At 35.6% G+C, this 23,026-nt stretch overlaps 1 protein-coding gene and 1 non-coding gene across 3 annotated transcripts in view; both read right to left on the reverse strand.

The window, feature by feature from the left end:
• Nucleotides 1-23,026, reverse strand: part of pdzrn3b (PDZ domain containing RING finger 3b) — a 115,603-nt gene that overhangs the window by 73,784 nt on the left and 18,793 nt on the right. The gene's annotated exons all lie outside the window — the stretch shown is intronic.
• On the reverse strand, nt 7,528-7,632 carry LOC148661890 (U6 spliceosomal RNA). Its single transcript, XR_015939934.1, has one exon. It is a non-coding gene; the product is annotated as a U6 spliceosomal RNA (small nuclear RNA).

Here is a 23,026-nt window from a genome sequence, read left to right on the forward strand (position 1 = left end):
CTGATATTTAAACAGGGAGAATTCACTGAGGTTAACATGTTAGTTTTAACAGAAAGACTGATGCCTTTTGCATATTGGCTGCCTTTGTGTGAGGCAGTGAGAGTCACTTTAAAAAAACAATATCTTCAGGTTTAATTTCAGAATATGAAAGTCCATGTTTCAGGGTAGACTATATCAAAAAAATATAAACCGAGTACAGCTTACAATACATAAATGTCACATACAGTAAAAGAAAGATTATAGAAGACGGCCATTTCAACCATCTATCTCATTTGGCTGCCTGCCTTACACTACTACAGTATAAACTATAGGATTGATCTAGAATGTCCATTATGTTACAATCACACAATTTGGTGATTTTCTCTCAATTTTCATTTGTTTATAAGCTATCAACATCAAATTTAGCTTGACTCAGCTTCAACTTTTAAGTGCCTATGCTATGATTTTTTTCTTCCTGTTATTGTATTGTAATATAAACTAATAATAATAATAAACTTGATTTTATATAGCGCCTTTAAAGGTATGATCTGAAACTGCTTTCCAGTAGGTATAAAAAAGGATAAGGATAGCAAATTACAAAATGAGCATACGAGAAACACAAGCCGTTAGAGGTGCAGCAGAAGATACACAGTTACTAGAAATGGAGCAGACACGGACACTAATTAAATAAAAGTAAAAAAGAAAGGTTTTGAGTCTAGATTTAAATGCCCTCAGGGTAGGTGAGTCTCATATCCTTGTGAGTTCCAGAGCTTTGGGACACTGCAATAGAAGGTCTTGTCACCCCTAGAATGTAAACGAACTTGAAGGACATCTAGAAGACCAGGGTCAAACAAATGAAGGTTGCAAGGTGGGAGTAAAGAAATAATAAGTCAGATAGGTACTGAGGTGACAAGCAATGTAGGGCCTTGTACAGTACATGCACATGAGGATTTTGAAGTCAACTAGAAACCTGATAAGAAGCCAGTGCAAGGACTCCCAGACAAGTATAAAGATTAATCCTGAACTTATGTCACTTATGGTTCTATTTCATTATGGATTTCAAAGACTTTTATACATACAGAGATTACAACATTGCAGGGCCCATTTGTATATGTGGCATTTGGTCATTTCTAACTCTTTGTATTAATTTACCATTTATTAAATCATACATGTTCCGATCCACTTTCTTTATGCAGGTTAATTTATTGTTGTGGAATTGGCAGAATCTTATTTTTACCTTTCTTTCAGTGGAGGTACTATTTACAGTGCTCCTGGAACTCCTAAAGGGTTTAGAGAAACTCCGAAACAATGTATGGACATCCGTGAAGATTTCCGATCCAACTGTCATACACAGCATATGCTCTTTTACCTGATCATGAATCATGGGGGATGTGAATGTACTTCTTTACACTCAGAGTTGTAAATGACTGGAACAAGCTGCCTAGTCATGATGCTGAATTCAAAAAATGGATTGGAGCCTCAGAACAATAAGGTATTAGCAATAAGACATTTTTTATGGTCATACAGTATATTATTATATATAAGATAGGGTTTGCAATTTACTGAAGATGAGTTACCCATTTAGGGCAGTTCTTTGTTTTGTCTCATTGAGTCTTCTGCATTTTACAGATTATATAGAGTGCAGTACAAGTTATGCACTGAAAGCCAAAGAAAACTTTAGAAATGGATTTTAACTGGAATGGACCGCTGACACTTTGGTGCGATATCCTTCACTGAAAAGAAATGGATACATGCTATGTAGAAAATACTGTAGATTTCCTGTATGTTTTCTTCAGGTTACATTTCAAAGTATGATAAACCAGAAACATGAGTATAAAAAAGAACATTAACACTGCTCATAAATTTGTGATGTCAATACTGTAAAAGATGCAAAAATGGTTCAAGCTGCTGGACAGCTATATTCTTATCATTCGTGTCTGAGAGACGTGACTGTGAGAGAAAAGTCAATGGATTTTTCAACAAACCCTTCTTCTGCTGTCTGTTAAGAACACAACTGAAAATTGCAGGACAAGCTACAGTAAATCTATCAAAGATGCACGTAAAAAACATTTTTTCTACAGAAGACAGATTTGCTTTTCTTGGCAACTGGGTTGTAATACAAGGTCTTCTTAGAAACTGATAGCATTACAGCTGCAGGATTTGGGCCATTAACGTTACTCATTGTTAAACGTTCACTCTTTTGCTTTCTTTTTTCAAAGTAAAAAGGCCATTTTAGAAAGCCTATACCACAGGTTGGAGATTTAACAAGATTTAACAACACCCACTTCTCCCATAATGCAGCAGTTATAATCATACATATTATGCAGATGTTCTTGCCATAAGTACAGACAATGCAAACCATATTACATGAGACTGCACCAAAAGCCCAATTGTACTTAAAGGGTGCTTTACGATATGGGTTCACTGCTTTAATGGCAAGAATCTGATGTCTTCCATATTTCACTGAAATTCCAAATTAATTGAACTTCTGCACTTTGCACTTTCCTCTGACAGTTATAAAAGAACAGAGACATTTTGGGGTTACTCACAGTTTAAGTGGATGCCACAGAAAAAAGTTCATTTTCTGCAAATTTTATGCTATTGAATGCAGTTATCTGCCAAGACCCATCACAAGACAACACTGCTTTCATTTTTTTTTTCTTCTTTGATTTCTGACACTGTAAGCACTGTTAGCTAAATTCCTTTATCATTGTCCTTTGACATTGTCTTTTAGCTGCATTGCAGTAGCTACTGGTATAACCACAGCCAGGTCTAGAATCAGACAAATCAAGACAGAACGTGCCCTGTTGAGAAACAGTTATGTAACCATCACCCTTTTTCTGTTTCTGCTTGAAAAACATATTTTTAGCCAGAGATCTAAATTGTGTCAAGACAGACCTTTATCGCTGTGAAGGTGAAAATGTCACAAAAGCAATTTTAAAAACATCATAATAAAGAATGACCTGAATAAATGTGAAATATGAAAGGCATATGAAAGTTCTACTAAACAATGAGTACATAAAATTTAAAATTGATAGATGTGTTCTCTTTCCGTAGCAAAACTTTAGAATTACTGAAGACAAAATATGCCAGGAGCTCTCATAAAAGAGACCGTATACTAGGAAGACTAGCATACCTTGAGCGAATAATGACTGCATGCACCCTAAGCCATTAGGCTTTTACATTCTGATTTTATACAAACTGAATCCAAATCCTCAAAATGTAATGTCCTAAACAGTAATGTACTTAACAGCTTGTCAAAGGCATTTCTCACATTTTTCCCCAGGGTGCTGATAGATTCAAATGTAAATCATACAAGGTCTGCACTGTTAAAAAAGGCCCTTCTTAAATCTGGGCACCAAAATAGAGCTACAGCATATTATACTTCAGTTTGAAGTATACTTGAACATGGCGAAATTTCACTGAGTTTCTATTATCAAGGGCATGGGACTGACAGAAGGTGTAATTTACTAGAAACACTAGTGCAATTAAAGAAAAAAAACAAGTATGCAGACTTTTTAATTTCCCTTCCTTGCTTCCTTTTAATCCTCACCTCCTGGTTTCTGGCCTCTGTTACTTTCACATTTCCGTTCTGTGTTCCCACAGACAAGCTTCTTTGCCACAGGTCATGTCTGCCTTTCCTGTATGAGCTGTATTTTGGCATATCATGGCCCTTTGCCCATTTGATAATCTTAATGAACCTTTATTTCAAAATTCCTTTGGTGCCAACAAAAGATAATAATAGGATAGCTAGGATATAAACACACAGGGTGCAGCAGTATTATTAGAGTACTGTGTAACATGGCTGGGAACAGATCAGTCAGCACATTAAACTTCTAAAGGTTAGACATCATGATGCCTTGTTTCACACAGAAATATTAATGGGATGCCCACAACAACAGAGAATGATTATTGAATTCTGTTTTTAGCAGTGCCCTTGGTTTCCTCAGATATTCTGATACATGATCTACAGTAACAGGTTGTGGAAGGAGTGAATAGCAAAATACATCTACTAAATGTCAAGCATTCGGACGTACACAGCATACTTCTCCATTTGTGACAGCATTGTTCAGAAAGATTGATCAACCATTTTTAAAGAACTTATTTAAGTCTGAAGAAGTTGATAAAAAAAGTTAAGGGACAAACTTGTAGCACTATATAAATAGACCAGAGCTACAAAAAAATATCAACAAGTTACTGATGGTGAAAAAGGAGTTCTCAGCTTCAATAACAGCGGTGGATTAAGGGAATGACTGATTACTATGAAAAAACAGAAAATGTAGTGCTTTGTATTACGATGACTGTAATTACACTGACTTCAACTAAGATATTAATTAATTAGCCAACTGCAAAGGTCTCAAAAGAGTATCTAAACTGATAGCTACTTCTTTGTTTCTTAATTGTGCTTGACTTTCCTCTAACAAAGCACAGCAGAAATTATGCTTTAGTGTAGCCTTGGAATCGTTTTAAATAAGATCATTGTTTTAGCCTAATTACTTCTGCCACTTCACTAATCTCTGTATTTGGCAAAGAAGCACAATGTAATGTTACATTAAAAATCTATATTAGTATTAAGTTAAACTATTCATTCGCATTACACACATCAAGGGAATTGGATTATCACTAATTTCTATTCAATATTCTACCCATCAGTTGCCTTTAAATGCACATAATATCAATATCAGTATGAACATTTTCAGTCTTTACAACAGATAGTAATGTTAACAATCATGCCAAACCTCCGAACCATATAGGCAACGGTAGATAGGAAGAGAACTCTAACTAGAGTTGACTCTAACTGTCAACTCTAAGGTTGACAGTATTGAGTTATAGATCAGGAAAGGATTACACAATGAAAATACCATTCAAAACCAGGAAAAGACAGACTCATTTGTGTTATGGTAGTGGTAATCATCCTGACAGATTTTAAGAAACAAAATTGGACATGTTTCAATGTTTCCAATGATGACATTTAAATTAGTGTGACTGAAATTAAAATCTGAGGCAGTGTGACATGATAAAAGAAAAAACGTTTGGAGTGCTCCAGGTACAAAGACATCTTGACACAACACTGCAAAATACGACAATCACGATGATAACATCCTTAGCATGACACGCAAAAAAGGAAACACACCGTTTATACCAAATATAAGCTGTCATTAAAAGGAAAAGCAAAATGCACAGAGAAGAATTACAAGCCACAAATTTATATGAGCACAGAGAACTGAGGGTTGTTCTCATGAATTAAGATTGCCATGGTTGCAGAGCACTTACTGTAGAACAGTTGATTGACAACTCTTGGTTTCCAAGTTCAATGCCAGACTAAGACATGTTCTGTTTGGAGAATGAATGTTCTTGTCTTATTTACAGTTCATGGGTTTTCATTGGGTTTTCCCATATGCACCTAATTTCCTAGTGTATGCTACTGGTGTAAACCAGTTAATTACTGACAACAACTTGTGCTTGTGTATGTCCAAGAGCCCTTGTACTTCGCAGGCAGTGTATTGTGTGACCCTTTTCAGATATTGGTTGAAAAGACTGACAGTCACAAATTCCAGCCTGACTACTAAACTGTTCGACTGCTGGCATTAGAACAAATTTACTTTATATTCAGAGACTTAAACATGGCAAAAGACATGACTTGCTCCACAGTAACATTCTTTAGCCCAGAAGGGTCCTCAAGGTTCACGATCCATGCACTCCTACAGTGCCCATTTTAAGAGTGTTGCGGCCTGGCGAAATTAATTTACACTGCGTACCCACCCAGAGATTGGCAAAGACACCATTAACCATTCATCCATTTTCTAACCGCTTTGTCCAATTCAGGGTTACGGTTGAGCCGGAGCCTATCTTGGCATACAACTGGCACAAGGCAGGATACACCCATCATAGGATGCCAATTCATTGCAGGGCAGGAACCATTAACGTTAATTCACAATTCAAACTGATTTCATTTGCTGCACAACCTAGAAGCATTAGAACAGTAATTTCATGTTTAACTGTATTATTATTGTTGTTGTTGTTGTTGTTGTTAATAATAATACTTGTAAAATGCAAAAAACAGATCTATATGTTTAGTTCCTTACCAAAAATTATATTACCATATGCTGACAAAGCTATTGAACATAATTCATGACCTGAAAGAGTCACTGATGGCTTGTCTTGCCCTATCATACCAAATTACCTCTTAGTAACTAAAAAATAAAATTCCACAGGCAATTTTAAAATGTATTTCTAGACATAACTGTCAGAGCAGTCCTAACATTCTGTTCTGCATGTTATTACAATGACCAACTGAATGAGAACCCATAGAATATTTGGGTAACATAGCCCCAGCAATTAAAATGATACATTATATATTAAAATTATAAATGTATAATACATTTATTTTTGTTGGAGGTATTAATCTGCTTGTAGACCTTTAAATAAATATTTCATGATATCCATTACTTTCTTTCTGTGGCCTGATACATTTTTAGAACAGTGGAAATACATACTGTATACACATAAATTCACCATAATTATTAATATTCTTAAGCATACACAAGCAAAATAGCAATACCTTCTAGCCTAATCTAGGCAGACCAGGCAATGTTGTTATGATTCATTATGAATATAACAAAATTGATTATAATTAAATAAAAGAGTCTCATGATCCAATCTGTAACTCATTCTGTTACAATTATGTTTTTTGTTCCTATTTTACTTGGGGTATGAATAAACATATAAATAGCAGTGTATACAGTACATGATACAGTACATGTATCCAAATATATGTTGAAATATGTCTGTAAGTGTTTGCTAAATAAATAATAAATTCTCCACAACAAATCCACAGCAAAAGGAGTTAAAAATCCTAGAGAAGCCCTAAAAATGGCAATAGAATGGAGCACTGCTTAGAAATTAACATTTATAACCATAACTGCAGGGAAAACCTACAAAATCTCCAAAAGGCCCAGACCACCTGATAACATTATCATACTGTATGTTGACTGAGATACAGTACCAATCAGATCTGACCTATGTCTGCCCTCTCTGGAACTGAATTACGCCCATACTATTTACTGTACTATTACTGACCAATACAAAACTACATGAAGGTACTCAGCACTAAGTGTTTCTTCAAAACGATGAAAGGAAAACAGTTTCTAATAAGTTAACTGCTGTTATTTCATGCTGAAGGATAAAATAACAACAGACAACATAACTTTCCACTTATGTTTACCCTTACCTCATACCAGAGTATCTCAATAACATTCATTATTCATGCTATTAAATGCGGCCAGCCAAAAACAGATTACTGAAACAGTAATGTCATTATCTTTTTCAGTTTTGTGGTTTTACAACATAACTTTAAACTTCAAAAGCCACAGTGGTATGAAAGACGAACACTTCACTTTGCAACACCAGATATTATGACAGGTGTAAAACTTTGATATTGTAGGAAAGCCTAGTTATTTTCTAGTCAATCGCTTTGTTCTTATAAGAAAGGTTGCACATGAGGATGGTATTAGGCCCAACAGGTTTTATATGGAAAGCTTTTTTGTTTTTTATATAGAAAGCTTTGCAAATTTGTGCACTATCTTTGTACAGGGGGTATGCTAAACTTCTCTATATCGTTTTAATTTGACCATATTTGTCTCAAAATCTTAATTATAGACAACCTAGTATGTAGGTGGGGATGTTCATGGCCTATAGTAGTAGGTATGTCTCTGAACTCACAACTTGTAGATTGTGGGTTCAAGTCTCTGCTTTTGACACTGCTGTTGTACCTTGAGTGAGGTACTTCACCCCAGATGCTCCAAACCACTCAGCTGTATAAGTGGTCCCTGCATTTCTGGGGGTAACCCCTGCTGATGGACTCACATCCCATTGAGGGGGGGGGGGGTCAAATACTATTTATTCTGCATAATACCATCGAAGTCAGGATAGGTTCTGCCTCATTGAGACACTGCGATTATGGTATGGAGTTTGGCATGGATCTTATTTTTACCTAGAACTTAGAGTAAATAATATTTACATGTTCCAAGCATTTATATCTATTTATGTTTAAGAAGCACCACTGTATTTTAATTTTAAAGCATGCCAGGAGAGAGTTTTGCTCCACAGCATTCTGAGCTGTACTGAGGTCCTTGTTTGTAGTGGCAAATTTCCTGGTGCTGACTTCCACACTAACAGAAGAGCATGTGTTGGCAATTTGCAGGCGGTTGATGTTGATTAAGCTGGGCATGACATTTTGAGACCTCTGCTGTGTCTGACTGCAAACAAAGACATCATCCATTAGGGTATGACTTTTGCAGATCATGACTTTAAGGATAGGTTATTAGACAGCAACGAAATCTTGAATCAGAGAAATACCCTATACATTGAGGAAGCACAAGACAGTGTATATAATTCAGATCTTTCACATTCTGACAAAAAACTTGTCCAAATACATTACGATAACTACGCGAACATTTGACAGCATATTCAAAAACAAAACACTAAAAAAAATCCCTGATGTTACATGTTCTTATAATAGAAATAAGACAATATCAAACCTTCTTTTTCAGTGTCAACACTGGTTTGATAATAATACATTACAGCACAAGACAGTTCTAACATACTGTATATTAGAGATTGTCTCACTTTTTACAGGATCTACAAATATCTTCTAAAATGTGAGCAAACTTTTACTTCTGAATTTACTTTTAGTTTTAGTTCAGCTTTTATATGCTTTACAAAATGCACAGACATTAACTTTGTACCTCAGACTGTATGAATGTGGTATGGACTAAGATTTATGAATATCACTGCCTTGAATAAGAACTTAAAAGAAAGACTATCTATACACAGTATTCTCTCTTGGGTGCAAACTGACCTGAAATTTCACTCCTATTCTATTACGTAGCATAATAAACATGCATGGCTATATTTATAATACACAACAATGAGATGTGCTTTTCTTACTTACCCTTGCAAGTCACCTTGAGTATTAATGGCATGGACTCTAGGGTGCTAGAGTCAAGTCTGGGCTGGGACACATTATGTGTAGAGTTTCTACGTTCTCACTTTGTTCATGTTTTCTCATGGTATTGCTGTTTCGTTTCCTCTCCCAGTGATATGTAAGTACAGTAAGCAAATTGGCTGTGCTAAACTGCATGGTCAATGCAGCGCAGGAGATCACTTACAGCAAGTGTCTTGTCAGGGTGGAGAATAAGTTACTCATTATCCTTTAGAAATATTAATCATTTAAAGAGGAGAAAATTAAATCTAGGCCAAAAAGGCCTCAGTATGGTACCCATACTCAGGTATGGAAAAATGCAAATACATTAAATAGATAGGAACAAGTAATAGGTTTATTCCATGCTGAAAAGAGAAGAGAGAAAACACAACGTTTCAGCTGTGGAGCCTTCTTCAGGGCTCTCTCTTCTCTTTTCATCATGGAATAAACCTATTACTTGTTCCTTTGCAGACTACGCATGCTGGCGTAGCTACCCACCTGAACCATTAAATACATATACTGTACATACTTATTACTTAAATTACTAAAACTTCATTAATCTTTCCGTAATATTTTGTCCTCCTCCTGTCTCGAATGTTTACATAAGCAGTACATAAGTAAGTGCCTATCTATAATTTTCTTCAGTTTCACAACTGGAATCGAAATTGCCTCACAAGGCTTATTGCTGTGGTGTGGATATCATGAAAACCTGTTCACTGGCATAACATCAAACATGTTTCTTGTCTTTCTCCAAGTTCAAAACTGGCATTTTCTAGGTCACCAGGGACCACCTCATTAGAACTGGTCCACTGAACTTTACATTTCCCCAATCTCTTTTTACTCAGCAGTTGGGGGAATATGTCTTACAGTGTACTGAATTATAGCACAGCCGGATTGGTTATTACATGCAGGATATTTTCAAATTCAATTTTCACAGAATTCTTGCATATGTAGATATTTTAAGCTCAGATGTTGCTACTGTCGACGCTGTGAAAGTAAGCAAAACTTGGTTCATAGTAAATTACAGTGAAGTAAATTCTTCAGCCCTCCTCTCATTCCCCTACACTCTCTCACTACGACAGTCCTAAGAAGTAGTTTTCTTTAATGACAATGAACATTTCCTGAAATTTTAACAGATTTACCAGTTAAGAAAACTACTCAACCTAGAGTTCTGCATGTAAAATAAAACACCAGACAGCAAAAGCTAAAGAGACATATGTTTTCAGTAACTCTTACCAGAAGTAGATATTCGCCATAACAACAAAATTCGAGTTTGTTAATATTCCACTGCTGGATGGAAACAATGTTGCAAATGTTCAGCTGCAATTATTAGATTTTGCCCTATTTCTCTCAGCTTTTCTTTTTTCCTGTAAATTACTTCAATTATGTATCTGACCATGCCAAATGGAACGAAATGCTCACTTTAATAATTTAAAGGTAATTTTGTGATTTTGTGTACCAAACAGGAACTGAAGTTAAAAAAACATTGACAGTATTCCACAATAGGCCTTGTTTTTAGTGACTTCAAACTTCAGTCACATAACACATTTTTACTTAATACAGAAAATGCAGATTTTAACAAAGCCAAACAGATGAGGCAGCAATAGGTAACATTTATTATAACATTTTAGAAAAAATGCACCAAACTGCTTTGAAAAAAGCTCACCATTAATACAGTACTGTATATCCCACATTTTGTTAAAGCTACCGCATTCATTTATTCCCACCTGTGACATTACACAAATATGCCTTTACTTATATAATATCAGGGAGCTATGGGAACTGCAAGTTTGAAACACAAAATACTATAATAACAAAAAACACATCAAGCTAATATAGGTTACTTTACTGAAGTCTAAACAGTCTTTTTAACTACTCAAAGTTTGAATTAGATGAGTTTGGTGGTCTGTGGAAGTCTGCCACATTGATCACAGTAGACCACACAATCAGCCCAGTGAAAGGCTTTGGTGAAAGTAAGCATGGGTTCAAAACAATTGTAGATGTGCTTAGATAAGCATAACGAGGGAATGTCTCTTCAGAACAAAGCTTGGACATACCAGCAACAAAGTGTACATATCTGAGCTGTTGTGAGCACACAAAGGGATTTAGCCTGTGGTACCACCTCCACATCCTATTTAACAACCAGTGTGTCTACTGAACTATGGAGAAGACAAAAAAAGTACTAGTGAATAACATTATTACTAATACTAAACTTTACTAAGATGATGGTCAAAGCACGATGCCTTAAACAGAAATTAATTGCACTTGTATAGTATTAAAACTACTGAACTATTTGAGTTAATAATGAAGGTCTGGGAAAAAGACAATCCCTCTCTTCCATCAGTAAACTCTTCACCATATCATTACAGATAATTTGGATGCACGGATTTCTCCTACAGTCCAAAAACATACTGTTTTGCCAGGTTAATTAGTTTCTGGGAAAATGGGCATGTTTGTGTCTGTGTGCCCTGCGATGGACTGGCATCCCACTGAGGGTGTATGCTGTTTTGCATCCATTGCTTGCCAGGATTGGTTCTGGCTCCTCATGACCCTGTATTAGACAAAGTGGTTAGAAAATGGATGGATGGACGGTTTTTCTTGCCTGCGACTACTGCTCCAGCAGCCTCTGCCTTTCTTTACCACATTCTACCACTGCAGTAGCCTCTTGGTTCACCTTTCTCAGGGAGGCTGGACTCCTTGTGCATACAGCCAGGTGTCATCACTTCAGATAAGTGCTGAAAGTCAAGAGACACTCTAAACACATTTACAGTAGTTTTTCCTGACACTCTCTCTTAAAAACATTAAGGGGTAAAATAGAACAAGCAAAGATCTACTTACATGGTTCAACATTTTTAGAAGCGAAAAAGATATTACCTTTCAAGCTTTCTGGAGATCTGCTACAGTAAAACCTCTCAACATGAAATGCCTGCCTTATAAAAACCCATCATCTACATGTACATACTATATATGCTTGAACTTAATACCACTAAGATTGTTGCACAGTAATATCGTCTAAAGCTTCAGTTACACCAAAATGTCTTTAAGTCTCATATTTTCCAGTAATAGACACAATGGTACCCGGGTGCAGACTTTTTACAGCAAGTAACAAAGTTTTAAAATGTACATGTGATATTTCCAGAGAGCCCTTTTCTTCTTTTTCTTTTCTTTCTTTTTTTAACACAATACTCTTTTCAGGAGGTGCACACCAACTGCAGACTGGTCATTAGAACTGAGCTGAAAACCAAATGGTCTCAAGCGTGGTAATGTAAATCAGCCTTTGTCAGTTCCCTAAAGACGGAAGACGTGGAAATTCTTTTGGCACCTATCTTGGAAGAATAATTACTGTCTTAAAAAAAGGCTAAAATGTGTATAGTTTATGCTGCAAGAGATTCTTTCCGAAGGAAATAACATAAACCTGCTAAGGTCTCCTTCATTTTGTATTTGTCAAGAGTCATAGGGAACATAAAATTATAGTCATATTATACAGTATTCAGCAGTCCCTCTGATACATTACAAATTGGAAAAAAATATTTCACCAGTAAAATGTAATTATTCATGAAGAACAGAAAATTTGAAGGCAAAAATAATTGTTCTATTTCAAATACTTTGGAAATGTCAAATTTAGGAACGTTTCATAGTTACATTAAAAATAAAACATTAAATCATCCTTCTTTCTGATAGCTGTAACAACATTGGGGAACAAAGCATACATTCAGATTAAAGAAAAATAATTTGGTTGGTGGTTGATGATTTTCATTAAACTAACATACTTGGGACAATCCTGTAAAGTTTCATACAAATTTGTGCATTAAGTGATTTTTTGGTGTTATTTTAGGAGACTGTAGGGTTCGATACCTAGTTCTTTTTGACACAGTCATTACACCCTTGTTGTTAGTCTTATGCTGTATTTACACTGTTGTTAACTTCAAAGAGTACTCCCCGAAAAAAAAGACTACCACCCCTGTTCATAAATTTAACAAGCAGATTACCATCCATAATATCAATTCAAAACAAGCCATGCAAAAAGGGACTTAATAGACAGCATTTAACATACTGCTGGTAGGTTTTATGAAAAGAGAACTGACAAACTGTTTGACTCAACAACAGGCATGTTCTCTTGGGTTATCCAAACAAAAAAAACTCAAGAGAAGGCTTTTGTGTTCAGTTACAGTACGTCATAGCCTATATCAGACTGTAATGTTTTCAGTTACTGTAAACCATTCAAATTCTCAAGGGAAAGACTAAACACATTTTAACCCTTGTGAGCTACTCAGTTCATGTTATCCATGTTATTCAATTCAGTGCAGAAAAATGGCTTTCAAAGGATTTCACTAATATTTTAAAGTTTTGAGGCATAATCTCCAATGTTTTTAAGAAAGTAACTTGAGGTTTCAGTTTTTAGATATTCTTTTGATTCCAAATAAAATTATAATATCTAAATATAAATAGCCTTTTTAATTACATCTACATTGTTAATTACAAAATCTTTTCATTTCTACCACCAGCTTGACAGAACCCATACCACAATACTTTTTAGAATGTAAAAAAGGATTCAAATGAGAGAAACCCATCTTGCTTGCATGGAAGTTACAGTACTTAAAAAACATGTTAATAGAATTTAAATAGATTTTGGTCATAATAAATACCTAAATTGGGACCCAATGTTTAACTTGACCAGGACACAAGTATGAAAACACAATACTATACATACAGTAAACAGCTGCACATATCGGGCTTTAATTACTGCATCCTCATTTTATTCTAGCCTTGTACCACAGCAAACAGGATCAAAGCATTGCTAGTTCAATGCCTTCCTGTTAACAGGAATTGACTCCGGTGTTCATGATTTTAGTACAGCGTTGTGAATTAATTAGAGATAGGCGAATGCATAGTTAAAATTTGGCATATTCAAAGTGAATAAAAAGCTGTATAAAATTAAAAGGCTAAGTGAGTTAATGAATCATGTGTTTGTGGGTAAATGTTGCATGTCAGTTCCAGCTGTACAGGCCTTGACCTTGTGATAGGAGACATTTAATCAAGCACAAACACCAACACAACCAGGTTTTTAACAGAAGCAACAAAAGCAAGCAACAATAAAAGGTATGACGTCACTCAAGCAAAGGCTAATTTGAGAACTTTTTTGTATGAAGTTCTAAAGTGGCTAGCCATCTGCGCACATTCAGAAAAAAAAAGGTTAGCATGATTTAAATCAGTTTGTATTTTTTTCAAAGTACAATTTAACGTAATGCATAATGTAAAAATGTTTCTGCATACTGTAATTACTCTGCCATTGAGAAATAGCTTAAACACATACGTCTTGAAAGCATTTCATACTGAAAAATTCACTCTACAGAAGGTGTTCTCCCTTCCCCCAGAACCATCTTTAGCTTTAACTCATTTCTTGCATATTCAAAATAAATAAAATTCATTATAGAAAACCACAGCTTTAAATTCAGTCCCCATACACTGTAGAACCACATTAATCAAGAATGATGACATCTCAGAAAATAAATTTGAAAATCAAACCAAACTTCAATGAATCAGAATCTGTTTCAAGTAATTTCAGCACGATAGCACAAAAACTAGTATGAGAAACCAGTAAGTATTTTCGCATCTGACAGTATTTACTATTTGGAGTCTAAAGTCTGCCCTCCTAGAGCTACTGTATCATATAATTTTATTTATGGGCTGAAACAGAACTGGTTTCCGCCTACTCCTTTCAGAAACAGTTAGTCACCCAGAACTGCAAGGATACCTACTGTAAGTCCCCGTTTTAAAATGATATTTGTGGTAAATTCATAACACAAGTATACAGTATTGCAAGATCTAAGTATTACATGTAAAGCTTTGGAAACCATATGTAAGTAATCTTAACATTCACTACAAACAAATCAGCAATTTCAGTTACAGTACATCTTCCAGGTTTTATTTAAAACTACCAGGTTTTATTTGTAGTCTCTTTGCACACAAGGGAAGACTTGAAGTCAAAGCACACCACGACATTGAAGGAACCTCATTCTTTCCCCTTGAATAACCTCCAAGGCTAACCTTGTCAAGGCTGACTTTGTGGGGCTTTTCAATTATGGTAACAGACTATGCTGAGTCATGTTTGGCAATAAGCTGTAGGAAAGGCTAGAGAGCTGATTCAACCTTATTTCACATTTTACTGTAGTTACAGTACAAGTAAATGGACTCCTTCAAAACTCATTTTTTTGGCATCAGTTTTCTTACTTGCATTTGGTTTAATGTTGTAGATGTCCAAAGGATCTTGATTTTTTCAATTTGATGCTGACTGCATATGCAGTCTTGAATGAATTTTAGGTGTTGCTAAGGTAAGACCTTTCACAAGTGAACACGGTCAAGGCGTTTGGACATGATGACTGTCTTCAGTTCAGCTCTGCAATGTTGTGCACCGATTTTTGATTCTAACAACAAAATTATGGCTCTACTCTCGTCTTGTCGGTAAGCGGCAATCATTAATTCATGTCAGATAAAAAAAAGGAAATATTTTGATTTGGAAAGAAAAAAATTGTTAAACTTGCTCAACAGGCACATGTTGATATAATAAGCCATGTTCATGTGGATAATACAGTATGTTACATTACACTAAAGTTAAGAAAACTCTTATTGAATGTTGTTGTTTTCATAAGGCTGGCATGTCACACATATTCATATAATGATGTTAAATATTTTTAGAAATTTGACTGTTAGATATAGAGAGTATAGAGTGACACAGAAATCTGTCAAACCACATTCATGATAGGTGTAAGTAGATTATTGTTCAGTGAAATCTACACAGACTGTTGCAGACTTTTCAACAAAACACTCTCAGACATGGCTAATCTCATTTTGCCTTGGTTTCAATATATTCCTAAAACTGCAAGGAATACTTGGTTCCTCACGCCTAATGCGACTTGCTGTAAATCCAATCTTAACCAAGTTAGAAGTTCCAGTTGGAAATTTGGCAAGTATTGCATTTAATTGCAGCATCCAGCAATTTTCCCCACACAGCAAAACTAAATTCTGCTTCATCATAATAAAAGCTGCTTAGCGTTTTTAAACAAAAAGGCAAACAAGCCAACTTTGCTAAAAACTAAAACTGAATTCCACCCAAAAATGTAATAGTTTATTTAATTAGACCCGAAGTCTGAATTAAGTGATTTTATTACCTTATAAAGGCTAATTACCAATCTAAGGGAAAACTGATGAAAACAACTCACTGCTGGTTTCATGAATCACTCTTTCAAAAAATCTGAACCACAGATTTTCATATACAGTACATTTATTTGGCATAAGTATAATACTAAGCCATGTGCCAGGTCTGTACCTCTGTAGCTTTAGTATTAAGAGCTTCCTTTCCCCAACTGAAAACCAATGGATACAGTAAAAAAAAACTACTGGCTCTGGGCAAACAGTGAAAGTCCAGTTAAAATAACATAACATCTGTATATGGAGCCAAATCAAACTGAAAGATAGAATCCTGTATTACAAAGTCTTTTGTGTCAATAACCAACTGCATTTAAAAGCCAAAGCCTTTAAGGCAGTCCTTTCTTCCTTTAAAAGGAGATGATTTTTTTTTCCCAATCTTCTCCTAAACTGGGTTTGTAAATGAATACATCATAAAGGAACAGTTTGCTCTAGAGATAACTCTATCGCCAGCCATTAAATGAAAGTTTTGACAAGGCCCATGTCATCATAGAAATGTTTACAATGTGAATTAAATAACTAGAAAAAAATCAATTTAGAGTGCTCTTCAGGTATTTCTGCAACACATCGCCTTACAAGATATGAAATCATGTCATTCAGGCAAATTGCACATTGGCTGTGATTTCTCTTGGCTTTTACTTGATAAACTACGGGGAGTGAGAATAAGAGGTGCTTTTATACACCGAAGTCTGTAGGAGCCTGGACCTTGTTACACAGCCATTTTGACAGCTGATTCCATGGCTTTCAAGGTGAGGTCCTTGGATCATTTCAGCTACTAACAGCCCAATGAGCTGAATGGGTTGAGCAGCACTCCTCTGTAACCATTCTCATGTTCTCAACTATACAAGTAAATTTTAAGATGGAAAACAACAAAAGCAAAAATGTTTGCCCCAAACATGTTTTTCTTCACTTTCCTACAGTTGGTCTACTGCGTGCTTGAAATCACGTATTTGCTCTCCTCGATGCGTGAAAGGCAAATTTGAATAAGTGACTTATTTTCCAACGTGTTTCAGGATAAGGAGGGTAGGTATATGTTTTGGTTGTGGTGACTTGTAGGAGCAACATCTGTTTGTAGGAGGCATTGGATCAGGAGGAGGGAAAAAAAACAGAACAGCTTTCATACTTTCTATATGCATACCTTTAAGAATAAATGCAGCCCAATAACATGTGGTTCTCATTTTCATAGCTAAGCACAAGTGATAATGTTTAAAAAATATTTTCACAAGCAGCCATTTAAGCTCCTTTAAAATAATAAAAAGACTGAAGAAGTACTAAACTGAAGCTGAATAACTAAAATGCAAGAAGAATGAATGTAATTTTGAAAAAAAAACATCCTTATTTCAAGAAATCAGTTTCATGCCATTGAAAACTGAGTCAAAACAAAAACCAAAGTATTTTTTGATAAACTGCCCTCTGTGCAGCCTTACCTTTTAATACTAGGAGTGACTAGACACATTGTGTTATTACTGTGTTGTCAAATGGTATCTATAAAGGAAAAAATCTATTTAAGTTTTTCCCTTCCCCTCTAAAAGATATTAAAGTTCTAACATTTTAAGAAATAAAGAATTAATACTGTATAGATGTGTGTTGGAGCTCACATGAATTGCACAAACATGAACTTAAGAAATCAGATAAAAACTAAGCCAAGATGTGCCATGGGACAGCTGCAAAGTAGAAAGAAAGCATCACATTTCTTGGCACGTTGTCAAAGAATTTGATAGTCCAACGTCGAGCAACCTGCGCAATGGCAGCTACTTGAGAAGACCCTTCCATTAGAAATAATGGAATCATACATCATGTGCGCAGCTGTTTATGAATAGAACTACTGAAAAGGGCCTTTAGGAGGACATGAAAGTGTTTATTTTTCTCATTGTTGAAGAAGCATTTTGAAAAGGGCTGGTGAAAAACCACAAGAAAGCTCCAGATGTAAAATTACATTGACTTGTGAAAGGTCCATTTTTGACTGGATGCTTATCCTCAACTGTTGGCATAGCTTCTCACTCAAGCAACAGCTGCTAGACTGATATAGCTGGTCCACCGGAGAGGATGGCTTTCAAATCAACAGCATGCCTTTCGTCTCTGTTCTTTCTGCCTCTCCCAGATTTTCCTAGATAATCTTTTTATCAGTTTTTGTATTGCAAATGCTAATGGATCTGATGCACATAAGGAAGGCAGTGCCTTGCCTTGCCTTATGAAACACGCAGAATGAAAATAATCTTTTCTATAGCAACCTTGTTTTCTCCTTGTTAATGGTGTTTTCTGATGCCAAAATGACTTAGTATGAAATAAAGCAAATAGTTATATGGTGCTAGTTAATTCTTTGTTTAAACCAAGTTGCATTTAGTTATCAATGTGCTACATTCTATATTAACTACCAAATGCCTTTCAATTAAACTCAGTCTTAAAAATAAAAAATCCAATTACGAAAATGCATGGTTAACTACTTGATATCAGTTTCTTCAGTCTAAAGGCTTAGGTGGTCACGGTCCAGATCATCTTAAGCAGTGTTGTCATCCATATCTTACTTTCTTTTTCCATTTCTCAAAAGGAGAACTAGTCCAGACAGAGTAGGGTGGCGTGTGATGGGAAAGGGATCTGCAGCATAAATCTTGACTGAACTGAAGTGATAGTGACCTTGCGGCACTGGGAAGCTGCACAGAAAGGAAGGAGACCTAGGCTCCTAATAAAATTACAAAGGAACAGTTGTCAGACTGTTCAAACACTGTCAGTAACCTGATGCCTGCCACAGATGTGAAGAGATTTATTTAACGCTGCTCACCTTGCCCAGAGAGACCCAAGCTAAATTTGAACTCCTTCGGGCCCCACCTACGTCGCCCCTCCCTTAGGCCGTCATACCGACGCTGCCTTTCTGCATGATGAATGGTCATCTTTCCCTTGTTCTGTTTCGTCTCAGACCTTATGATTCATTCTTCAAATTCATGACAGGAGGGCTTCCCATATGAGGCAGATACTAATACAATTCCCTGTTATCCGCACAAAAGGATTCTGGGGGAAGTGTCAAGAAAGACGAGCACACTGCAAAAGTACCAAAATAAATGCACATGCCAAACAATCTTTTTGAGGCCTTGTGCAGTGTGGTCTCTTTAAAGACACCCCAATCCCAAGAGCTTGCCTGTTTCAGAACCTATTAGTTCACACCCTAAATGTTCCAAATTCCTCGCCCTTTCCTGTTTCTTCTCTCACCCATCTCATTCGCCAAGCATTATGTTTAGTTTAACCAAAAAGAATAACAAAAAACGGGCGGGGTCACAGAGGAATAAGAAACATAGTGTCAGACAATTAATTCAAATAAACACATCTTTCAAACATCAAAGGCATTTATCTAGCCTCCTACTGTACTTGTCCTCCTACAAGAAGAAAAAAATGCTGGGAGTTGACAGCCAGAAGTTAAGACGATTTCAGAAGCCTTGGAATCTGACCTGTATTAAATCAACAACACGTACTGTATTCTTTCAACCTTGTATCATCAATTTACACAAAATGTGGTGCCTGACATTTTATAAATCCACCTGTAATTACCAATCTTTCATTATACGAGACAGTAATTTTTTTATAGGTTAGTAATGCCTACCTACTACCTACTGTTCAATAAAACAATGACCAGCCTGAAACATATGTTGACAGAGCAGACTTTGACCAGGATAAGTCTGCATTCAAACACGCTCACAAAGCAGCATTGTCCAGGTCTGACCAAAGCTGGTTTAAAAAGATGCGGTTGAATTACAGTACTTATTAATTTCCAGGAAGATTATTCCTTGCAGAGATGCTTCTCCTCGCGGAAGGAAAAAGAATCTCTTTCATGTTTGGAAGCATGACTAACTTACAAGGATATTCTCAGCCACCTGCACAAATCAATCACCGCTTCAGCACAAAGCACTCCCACAAGGGAACCAGAATGCTTACGCCAGAGGGGGAAATAAATAAATAAAATCATTAAAGCACCTGTTTGTTAACACATTCCTTTTACAAACCATAGATGCAATTAAATATGGATGCGCAATTTCTTTGGTGGTGTATGGTGTACCCATTACATAGCACCCATGTGCAGCTTCAAAACAGTTGTCAACTGATTAAAGCATCTTTATTGACATTGTGACATTGACCCTAAAGCACTGCCCTGTCACAGCTGGTGGTCTGAACCTTCATCTGGGCATGTCTTTCTGTTATTTTTCACCTTGTACTGTATGCAACATAATGGAACACAGCAATAAGCATTCAAAACCTCTTAAGCTATACTGTAAATTAATTATACATTCCAGCACTACGTTGAAAAAAAATGTTCTTGTGGAGGACCGCCTAAACATATGTTTAGCTATGAAATACCCGTACGTTAAATATGTTTACAGGGAAACTTTTGCAGGAGCCTGTCAAGGATAGCTGGTGAATGCTCACGCCTAGACAGAGAGTTGTTGTCTAATTCTCTTTCCATATTTGCAAGCATTGTGAGAGCCAAGGGATACAATCTTCCAAACAGACCATCCTACTGAAAGCAAAAACAGACCACTGGTGTCGAAATGCAGACATTCCATTTTATGTATCTGAGCTTTGAGCCAGGCTGCACTATTATGCTATTGCTTACAGAACAAAATGATAGAAAGAGTTCATGTGGTCTCCTTCCAGAAGCACTGCCCACTGTCAACTGTGCAGTTTATATATTTTCAGTATTTCAAAGAATGTCAGTTGTACACTCCAAAGTAACATAAATAAATGTACACCCTCATTAAAAGTGACTTTGAGACAAGGTCACTTCTATGAATATTCCATTTTAAAACATAAAACTTAATGATCAGGAAACTTCCCTGGAAGAATATTTAAGTTAACTGAGCCATACATTGCAGAATGCTTAGACTTTTGCATTTTGCATAGACATTGTATTTTGTAAATTTGATGGCATTCCTTGCTTTTCTTTCCTTCATTTGCTTGCTAGACACAGCTGGTCTTGTTTTCTCTTTTTTTTTCCAAAAAGGAAGTCTTGAATCCGGTAGAAAGTAAAACATGAAAGTAAGCCTTGAATATGAATGAATTTTGCCAAGAAATAAAAGTCTCTAAAATAGGGCTACACTGACAATGAACCCTCCTGATTGAACAATGTTTCTATTTGCACACATTTCCATCATAAAACAGTGCACCAGACATTGTTTCTGTTTTATTTGTGTGTGAAAGGATGGTCAGTTAAATGCTCCTAAAAGTGGAAAAAAAGGCCTTCGGAATTCCAAATCACACACATCTTGTCAGAGAATCTAAAACAAACAGAGCTTACCATTATGAAGAATGAAAAATAATCATCTGTCAGTTAAACAATAATGCCAACATGCTTAGCTGTCTAAATATGAAGTTTCTCCATTACTACCAACACTTTAAAAAGAAGTTCAGATCTCAAAACTGCATTATTCTATTACAAAATAAACTTTCAAATAAATATGTGGAATACAAACCATAGTTTCTGTATATTGTGAATATTGTGCAAATTGCTATGGTTTGACTTGCAAATTACAAGTCTTTCCAAGCTTTTCTTTTTTAACTAATTCAGAACTACGGCACATGAAAACATACTGTATCAAATTGCATTTGACCGCAAGTCATATTTAAATTTAATGTGTGCACACAACGAGTAATAGTTTGGTTAATATTTGAAAAAGAGCCAGCTTACCTTTCAGTAGAACAGGCACAATTGAAAGCAATTCCCACAAATGACATCAGTACGACAATTTTTTAGCCTCTTATTTGCTAAGTTCTTAATCAGCTTTTCATGATGACAAGGAATATTACCACACACTGACAGTCAATTTGTTCAGCATGATGCCTGAAGCATGATATGATCAGCATCTGTCACTGCAGCCTCTGGACAGCAGACATACAGCTTGAAACCAGTAGCTAACTAGTTTTGCTAGCTCTACATATATGTTAACACAACAAAGGACTGTCCACCAGAATTATTCATTCTATTTATTTGTCATGTAGCACAACAGTACATATACAGTAAGTGGCACAGAGGTGGAAAAATGTCCAACATTTACTTTCAGATTAATAAATTAATTACTTCAGACATTTATCTCTTAAAGCAATACAGTAAAACAGTAAACATGTAAATGCTTCACTGAAACAGTCTGAGAACTTTAGTTCCTGCGCTGGACACAACATTTCACATAATGTTTGTAAACTAACTGCTGGTGGTTCATCATGAGGAATATAGTTACCAGAAATTCTGTAAAGCACATGGTACACAAATGCATTTGCTTCTTAACTATTTTTGGTTATTATTGAAAAAGTATTACTATTCTTTTAAAGATTCATTGCTTTAATTATTGGGTGACAGGTATCAATATTTCTGTTTAATAATCAAATAAGTGTTTCAAAATAATTAAAAAACTATAGTAAGTCTATAATATTTAATCAATTTCTTTTTAAAAAAGAAACCAATATCAATTAAAATTAAGAGTTAAGATTCTGTATATGTGATATACTCTGTTATCTAAATACATTTGCTTTTACAGTGAGTCCTATTAAAACAAAGTCAAACTTTAATTTGCTGTAATTGTCAACATGAGTACAATATGTATTGCACGTCACTAAAATGTTCACAAATATAAATTGTATAAGACCAAACAAAAATAAAAATATATCTAATAGACCCTCCCCAAATACATAAAAGTACATACTGAAACATACATGAAAAATTTTAGTTTGGACTGCAGAATTAATATACTGTAGATTGTAGCATACATGGTAATAAACCTTCTTGAAAACAGATATTATGTAGGTGAATTTCCAATAGCACTGTCACTGGAGCCAAACAAATGTAAAGTACGGCAGCTGCCACACCACTGCTAGATTCAG

Source organism: Lepisosteus platostomus, chromosome 6 (genome assembly GCF_059453375.1).
Source record: "Lepisosteus platostomus isolate fLepPlt1 chromosome 6, fLepPlt1.hap1, whole genome shotgun sequence".
In the NCBI taxonomy this organism is placed as follows: domain Eukaryota; kingdom Metazoa; phylum Chordata; class Actinopteri; order Semionotiformes; family Lepisosteidae; genus Lepisosteus; species Lepisosteus platostomus.